This window comes from Schistocerca americana, unplaced genomic scaffold (assembly GCF_021461395.2).
Source record: "Schistocerca americana isolate TAMUIC-IGC-003095 unplaced genomic scaffold, iqSchAmer2.1 HiC_scaffold_67, whole genome shotgun sequence".
Taxonomy (NCBI): Eukaryota; Metazoa; Arthropoda; class Insecta; order Orthoptera; family Acrididae; genus Schistocerca; species Schistocerca americana.
The window spans coordinates 1,297,664-1,306,443 of NW_025726423.1; positions in this window are offsets into that span (position 1 = coordinate 1,297,664).

The following is an 8,780-nucleotide window of genomic DNA, read 5'->3' on the forward strand; positions in this document are numbered from 1 at the left end:
TCTTATTGACGAACAAACACAGAAATTGCATCGGAATTGAATACAAAAGTCACAATGCCGACTTAAGCACAAGAAGACTGACTCCTCCTAATATCTATGATTTTGAACCATCCCTGTGACACTAGTTATAGATTCCGATGCTTCACTTCAGGTTTAGTGTATCCCTCTGACCTTCTTATTGACTATAAAACACAGAAATTGCATCGGAATTAAATAGAAAAGGCACAATGCCGACATAAGTACAAGAAGATTGACTCCTCCTACTGTCTATGTTTTGAACCATTCCTGTGACACTAGTTATAGATTGCGATGCTTCTCTTCAGTTTTACTGTAACCCTCTGACCTTCGTATTGACGATGAAACACAGAAATTGCAACTGAATTAAATACAAGAGGCACAATGCCGACTCAAGTACAAGAAGACTGACTCTTCCTACTGTCTGTGTTTTGAACCATTCCTGTGACACTACTTATAGATTCCGATGCTTCACTTCAGGTTTATTGTATCCCTTGGACCTTCTTATTGACGATGAAACACAGAAATTGCATCGGAATTAAATAGAAAAGGTACAAAGCCGACTTAAGTACAAGGAGACTGACTCTTATTACTGTCTACGATTTAACCATTCCTGTGACACTAGTAATAGATTCCGATGCTTCACTTCAGGTTTACTGATTCCCTCTTACCTTCTTATTGACGATGAAACACAGAAATTGCATCGGAATTAAATACAAAAGGCACAATGCCGACTTAAGTACAAGAAGACTGACTCTTCCTACTGTCTACGTTTTGAACCTTCCCTGTGACACTAGTTATAGATTCCGATGCTTCACTTCAGGTTTACTGTATCCCTCTGACCTTCTTATTGACAATGAAACACAGAAATTGCATCAAAATTAAATACAAAAGGCACAATGCCGACCCAAGTACAAGAAGACTGACTCTTCCTACTGTCTATGTTTTGAACCATTCCTGTGACACTAGTTATAGATTCCGATGCTTCACTTCCGGTTTACTGTATACCTCTGACCTTCTTATTGACGATGAAACACAGAAATTTCATCGGAATTAAATACAAAAGACACAATGCCGACTTAAGTACAAGAAAACGGACTCTTAATACTGTCTATGCTTTGAACCATTCCTGTGACACTAGTTGTAGATTCCGATTCCTCACTTCAGGTTTACTGTATCCCTCTGACCTTCTTATTGACAATGAAACACAGAAATTACATCGGAATTAAATAGAAAAGGCACAGTGCCGACTTAAGTACAAGAAGACTGACTCTTCTTACTATCTATGATTTGAACCATTAATGTGACACTAGTTATAGATTCCCATGCTTCACTTCAGGTGTACTGTATCCCTTGGACCTTCTTATTGACGATGAAACACAGAAATTGCATCGGAATTAAATACAAAAGTCACAATGCCGACTTAAGCACAAGAAGACTAACTCCTCCTAATATCTATGATTTTGAACCATCCCTGTGACACTAGTTATAGATTCCGGTGCTTCACTTCAGGTTTAGTGTATCCCTCTGACCTTCTTATTGACTATAAAACACAGAAATTGCATCGGAATTAAATAGAAAAGGCACAATGCCGACATAAGTACAAGAAGACCGACTCCTCCTACTGTCTATGTTTTAAACCATTACTGTGACACTAGTTATAGATTGCGATGCTTCTCTTCAGTTTTACTGTAACCCTCTGACCTTCGTATTGACGATGAAACACAGAAATTGCATCGGAATTAAATACAAGAGGCACAATGCCGACTCAAGTACAGGAAGACTGACTCATCCAACTGTCTATGTTTTGAACCATCCCTGTGACACTGGTTATAGATTCCGATGCTTCACTTCAGGTTTACTGTATCCCTCTGACCTTCTTATTGACGATAAAACACAGAAATTGCATCTGAATTAAATTGAAAAGGCACAATGACGACTTAAGTACAAGAAGACTGACTCTTCTTAATGTCTATGATTTGAACCATTCCTGTGACACTAGTTATAGATTCCGATGCTTCACTTCAGGAGTACTGTATCCCTTGGACCTTCTTGTTGACGATGAAACACAGAAATTGCATCGGAATTAAATAAAAAAGTCACAATGCCGACTTAAGTACAGGAAGACTGTCTCTTCTTACTGTCTATGATTTGAACCATTCCTGTGACACTAGTTATAGATTCGGATGCTTCACTGCAGGTGTACTGTATACCTCTGACCTTCTTATTGACGATATATACAGAAATTGCATCGGAATTAAATAGAAAAGGCACAATGCTGACTTAAGTGCAAGAAGACTGGCTCTTCTTCTTGACTATATTTTGAACCATTCCTGTGACACTAGTTATAGATTCCGATGCTTCACTTCAGGTGTACTGTATCCCTTGGACCTTCTTATTGACGATGAAACACAGAAATTGCATCGGAATTAAATGCAAAAGGCACAATGCCGACTTAAGTACAAGTAGACTGACTCTTCTTACTGTCTATGTTTTCAACCATTCCTGTGACACTAGTTATAGAATCTGATACTTCACTTCATGTTTACTGTATCCCTCTTACCTTCTTAATGACGATGAAACACAGAAATTGCATAGGAATTAAATACAAAAGGCACAATGCCGACTTAAGTACAAGAAGACTGACTCTTCCTATTGACTATGATTTGAACCATTCCTGTGACACTACTTACAAATTCCGATGCTTCACTTTAGGTTTACTGTATCCGTTGGACCTTCTTATTGACGATGAAACACAGACATTGCATCGGAATTAAATACAAAATGCACAATGCCGACTTAAGTACAAGTAGACTGACTCTTCTTACTGTCTATGTTTTGAACCATTCTTGTGACACTAGTTATAGATTCCGATGCTTCACTTTAGGTGTACTGTATCCCTCTGACCTTCTTATTGACGATGAAACACAGAAATTGCATCGGAATTAAATACAAGAGGCACAATGCCGACTTAAGTACAAGTAGACTGACTCTTCTTACTGTCTATGTTTTGAACCATTCTTGTGACACTAGTTATAGATTCTGATACTTCACTTCATGTTTACTGTATCCCTCTGACCTTTTTATTGACGATGAAACACAGAAATTGCATCGGAATTAAATACAAAAGGCACAATGCCGACTTAAGTACAAGAAGACTGACTCATCCAACTGTCTATGTTTTGAACCATCCCTGTGACACTGGTTATAGATTCCGATGCTTCACTTCAGGTTTACTGTATCCCTCTGACCTTCTTATTGACGATAAAACACAGAAATTGCATCTGAATTTAATTGAAAAGGCACAATGACGACTTAAGTACAAGAAGACTGACTCTTCTTATTGACTATGATTTAAACCATTCCTATGACACTAGTTAATGATTCCGATGCTTCACTTTATGTTTACTGTATCCCTTCGACCTTCTTCTTGACGATGAAACACAGAAATTGCATCGGATTTAAATAGAAAAGGTACAAAGCCGACTTAAGTACAAGGAGACTGACTCTTCTTACTGTCTACGTTTTAACCATTCCTGTGACACTAGTAATAGATTCCGATGCTTCACTCCAGGTTTACTGTATCCCTTGGACCTTCTTATTGACGATGAAACACAGAAATTGCATCGGCATTAAATACAAAAGCACAATGCCGACTTAAGTACAAGTAGACTGACTCTTCTTACTGTCTATGCTTTGAACCACTTCTGTGACACTAGATATAGATTCTGATACTTCACTTCATGTTTCCTGTATATATCTGACCTTCTTATTGACGATGAAACACAGATATTGCATCGGAATTAAATAGAAAAGTCACAATGCCGGCTTCAGTACAAGAAGACTGACTCTTCCAACTGTCTATGTTTTGAACCATCCCTGTGACACAAGTTATAGATTCCGATGCTTCACTTCCGGTTTACTGTATCCCTCTGACCTTCTTATTGACGATAAAACACAGAAATTGCATCGGAATTAAATAAAAAAGGCACAATGCCGACTTAAGTGCAAGAAGACTGACTCTTCTTATTGACTATGATTTGAACCATTCCTGTGACACTACTTACAACATCCGATGCTTCACTTTAGGTTTACTGTATCCCTTGGACCTTCTTATTGACAATGAAACACAGAAATTGCACTGGAATTAAATACAAAAAGCACAATGCCGACTTAATTACAAGTAAGCTGACTCTTCTTACTGTCTATGTTTTGAACCATTCCTGTGATACTAGTTATAGGTTCTGATACTTCACTTCATGTTTACTGTATCCCACTGACCTTCTTATTGACGATGAAACACAGAAATTGCATCGGAATTAATTACAAAAGGCACAATGCCGACTTAAGTACAAGAAGACGGACTCTTCCTACTGTCTATGCTTTGAACCACCCCTGTGACACTAGTTATAGATTCCGATGCTTCACGTCAGGTTTACTGTATCCCTCTGACCTTCTTATTGACGATAAAACAGAGAAATTGCATCGGAATTAAATAGAAAAGGCACAATGCCGACTTAAGTGCAAGAAGACTGACTCTTCTTATTGACTATGATTTGAACCATTCCTGTGACACCACTTACAAATTCCGATGCTTCACTTTAGGTTTACTGTATCCCTTGGACCTTCTTATTGACGATCAAACGCAGAAATTGCATCGGAATTAAATAGAAATGGTACAAAGCCGACTTAAGTACAAGAAGACTGACTCTTCTTACTGTCTACGTTTAAACCATTCCTGTGACACTAGTAATAGATTCCGATGCTTCACTTCAGGTTTACTGATTCCCTCTTACCTTCTTATTGACGATGAAACACAGAAATTGCATCGGAATTAAATACAAAAGGCACAATGCCGACTTAAGTACAAGTAGACTGACTCTTCTTACTGTCTATGCTTTGAACCATTTCTGTGACACTAGCTATAGATTCTGATACTTCACTTCATGTTTACTGTATACGTCTGACCTTCTTATTGACGACGAAACGCAGATATTGCATCGGAATTAAATGGAAAAGTCACAATCCCATCTTAAGTACAAGAAGACTGACTCTTCCAACTGTCTATGTTTTGAACCATCCCTGTGACACTAGTTATAGATTCCGATGCTTCACTTCCGGTTTACTGTATCCCTCTGACCTTCTTATTGACGATAAAACACAGAAATTGCATCGGAATTAAATAAAAAAGGCACAATGCCGACTTCAGTGCAAGAAGACTGGCACTTCTTATTGACTATGATTTGAACCATTCCTGTGACACTACTTACAACATCCGATGCTTCACTTTAGGTTTACTGTATCCCTTGGACCTTCTTATTGACGATGAAACACAGAAATTGCATCGGAATTAAACACAAAAAGCACAATGCCGACTTAAGTACAAGTAGACTGACTCTTCTTACTGTCTATGTTTAGAACCATTCCTGTGACACTAGTTATAGATTCTGATACTTCACTTCATGTTTACTGTATCCCACTGACCTTCTTATTGACGATGAAACACAGAAATTGCATCGGAATTAATTACAAAAGGCACAATGCCGACTTAAGTACAAGAAGACGGACTCTTCCTACTGTCTATGCTTTGAACCACCCCTGTGACACTAGTTATAGATTCCGATGCTTCACTTCAGGTTTACTGGATCCCTCTGACCTTCTTATTGACGATAAAACACAGAAATTGCATCGGAATTAAATAAAAAAGGCACAATGCCGACCAAAGTACAAGAAGAAGGACTCTTCCAACTGTCTATGCTATGAACCATCCCTGTGACACTAGTTATAGATTCCGATGCTTCACGTCAGGTTTACTGTATCCCTCTGACCTTCTTATTGACGATAAAACAGAGAAATTGCATCGGAATTAAATAGAAAAGGCACAATGCCGACTTAAGTGCAAGAAGACTGACTCTTCTTATTGACTATGATTTGAACCATTCCTGTGACACTAGTTATAGATTCCGATGCTTCATTTCAGGTTTACTGTATCCCTCTGATCTTCTTATTGACGATGAAACACAGAAATTGCATCGGAATTAAATACAAAAGGCACAATGCCGACTTAAGTACAAGTAGACTGACTCTTCTTACTGTCTATGTTTTGAACCATTCTTGTGACACTAGTTATAGATTCTGATACTTCACTTCATGTTTACTGTATCCCTCTGACCTTTTTATTGACGATGAAACATAGAAATTGCATCGGAATTAAATACAAAAGGCACAATGCCGACTTAAGTACAAGAAGACTGACTCTTCCAACTGTCTATGTTTTGAACGATCCCTGTGACACTGGTTATAGATTCCGATGCTTCACTTCAGGTTTACTGTATCCCTCTGACCTTCTTATTGACGATAAAACACAGAAATTGCATCTGAATTAAATTGAAAAGGCACAATGACGACTTAAGTACAAGAAGACTGACTCTTCTTATTGACTATGATTTAAACCATTCCTATGACACTAGTTAATGATTCCGATGCTTCACTTTATGTTTACTGTATCCCTTGGACATTCTTCTTGACGATGAAACACAGAAATTGCATCGGTATTAAATAGAAAAGGTACAAAGCCGACTTAAGTACAAGAAGACTGACTCTTCTTACTGTCTACGTTTAAACCATTCCTGTGACACTAGTAATAGATTCCGATGCTTCACTTAAGGTTTACTGATTCCCTCTTACCTTCTTATTGACGATGAAACACAGAAATTGCATCGGAATTAAATACAAAAGGCACAATGCCGACTTAAGTACAAGTAGACTGACTCTTATTACTGTCTATGCTTTGAACCATTTCTGTGACACTAGGTATAGATTCTGATACTTCACTTCATGTTTACTGTATACGTCTGACCTTCTTATTGACGACGAAACGCAGATATTGCATCGGAATTAAATGGAAAAGTCACAATCCCATCTTAAGTACAAGAAGACTGACTCTTCCAACTGTCTATGTTTTGAACCATCCCTGTGACACTAGTTATAGATTCCGATGCTTCACTTCCGGTTTACTGTATCCCTCTGACCTTCTTATTGACGATAAAACACAGAAATTGCATCGGAATTAAATAAAAAAGGCACAATGCCGACTTCAGTGCAAAAAGACTGACTCTTCTTATTGACTATGATTTGAACCATTCCTGTGACACTACTTACAACATCCGATGCTTCACTTTAGGTTTACTGTATCCCTTGGGCCTTCTTATTGACGATGAAACACAGAAATTGCATCGGAATTAAATACAAAAAGCACAATGCCGACCTAAGTACAAGTAGACTGACTCTTCTTACTGTCTATGTTTTGAACCATTCCTGTGACACTAGTTATAGATTCTGATACTTCACTTCATGTTTACTGTATCCCACTGACCTTCTTATTGACGATGAAACACAGAAATTGCATCGGAATTAATTACAAAAGGCACAATGCCGACTTAAGTACAAGAAGACGGACTCTTCCTACTGTCTATGTTTTGAACCTTTATTGTGACACTAGTTATGGATTCTGATGCTTCACTTTAGTTTTACTGTATCTCTCTGACCTTCTTATTGACGATGAAGCACAGAAATTGCATCGGAAATATATACAAATGGCACAACGCCGACTCAAGTACAAGAAGACTGACTCTTCCTACTGACTATGTTTTGAACCATTACTGAGACACTAGTTATACATTCCGATGCTTCACTTCAGGTTTACTATATCCCTCTGACCCTCTTATTGACGATGAAACACAGAAATTGCATCGGAATTAAACAGAAAATGCACAATGCTGACTTAAGTACAAGAAGACTGACTCTTCTTACTGTCTATGTTTTGAACCATTCCTGTGACACTAGTTATAGAATCCGATCCCTCACTTCAGGTTTACTGTATCCCTTGGCCCTTCTTATTGACGGTGAAACACAGAAATTGCATCGGAATTAAATACAAAAGGCACAATGACGACTTAAGTACATGAAGACTGACTCTTCCTACAGTCTATGTTTTGAACCATTCCTGTGACACTAGTTATCGATTCCGATGCTTCACTTCAGGTTTACTGTATCCCTCTGACCTTCTTATTGACGATGAAACACAGATATTGCTTCGAAATTAAATAGAAAAGGCACAATGCCGACTTAAGTACAAGTAGACTGACTCTTCTTAGTGACTATGTTTTGAACCATTCCTGTGACACTAGTTATAGATTCCGATGCTTCACTTCAGGTTTACTGTATCCCTCTGACCTCCTTATTGACGATGAGACACAGATATCGCATCAGAATTAAATAGAAAAGGCAGAATGCCGGCTGAAGTACAAGAAGACTGACTCTTCTTACTGACTATGCTTTGAACCATTCCTGTGACACTAGTTATAGACCCCGACGCTTGACTTCAGGTTTACTGTATCCCTCTGACGTTCTTATTGATGATGAAACACAGAAATTGCATCGGAATTAAATAGAAAGGGCACAATATCGACTTAAGTACAAGAAGACTGACTCTTCTTACTGTCTATGATTTGAACCGAACCTGTGACACTAGTTATAGATTCTGATGCTTCACTTCAGGTTAACTGTATCCCTTGGACCTTCTTATTGACGATGAAACACCGAAATTGCATCGGAATTAAATACGAAAGGCACAATTCCGACTCAAGTACAAGAAGACTGACTCTTCTTACTGACTATGTTTTGAACCATTCCTGTAACACTAGTTATAGACCCCGATGCTTCACTTCAGGTTTACTGTATTCCTCTGACCTTCTGATTGATGA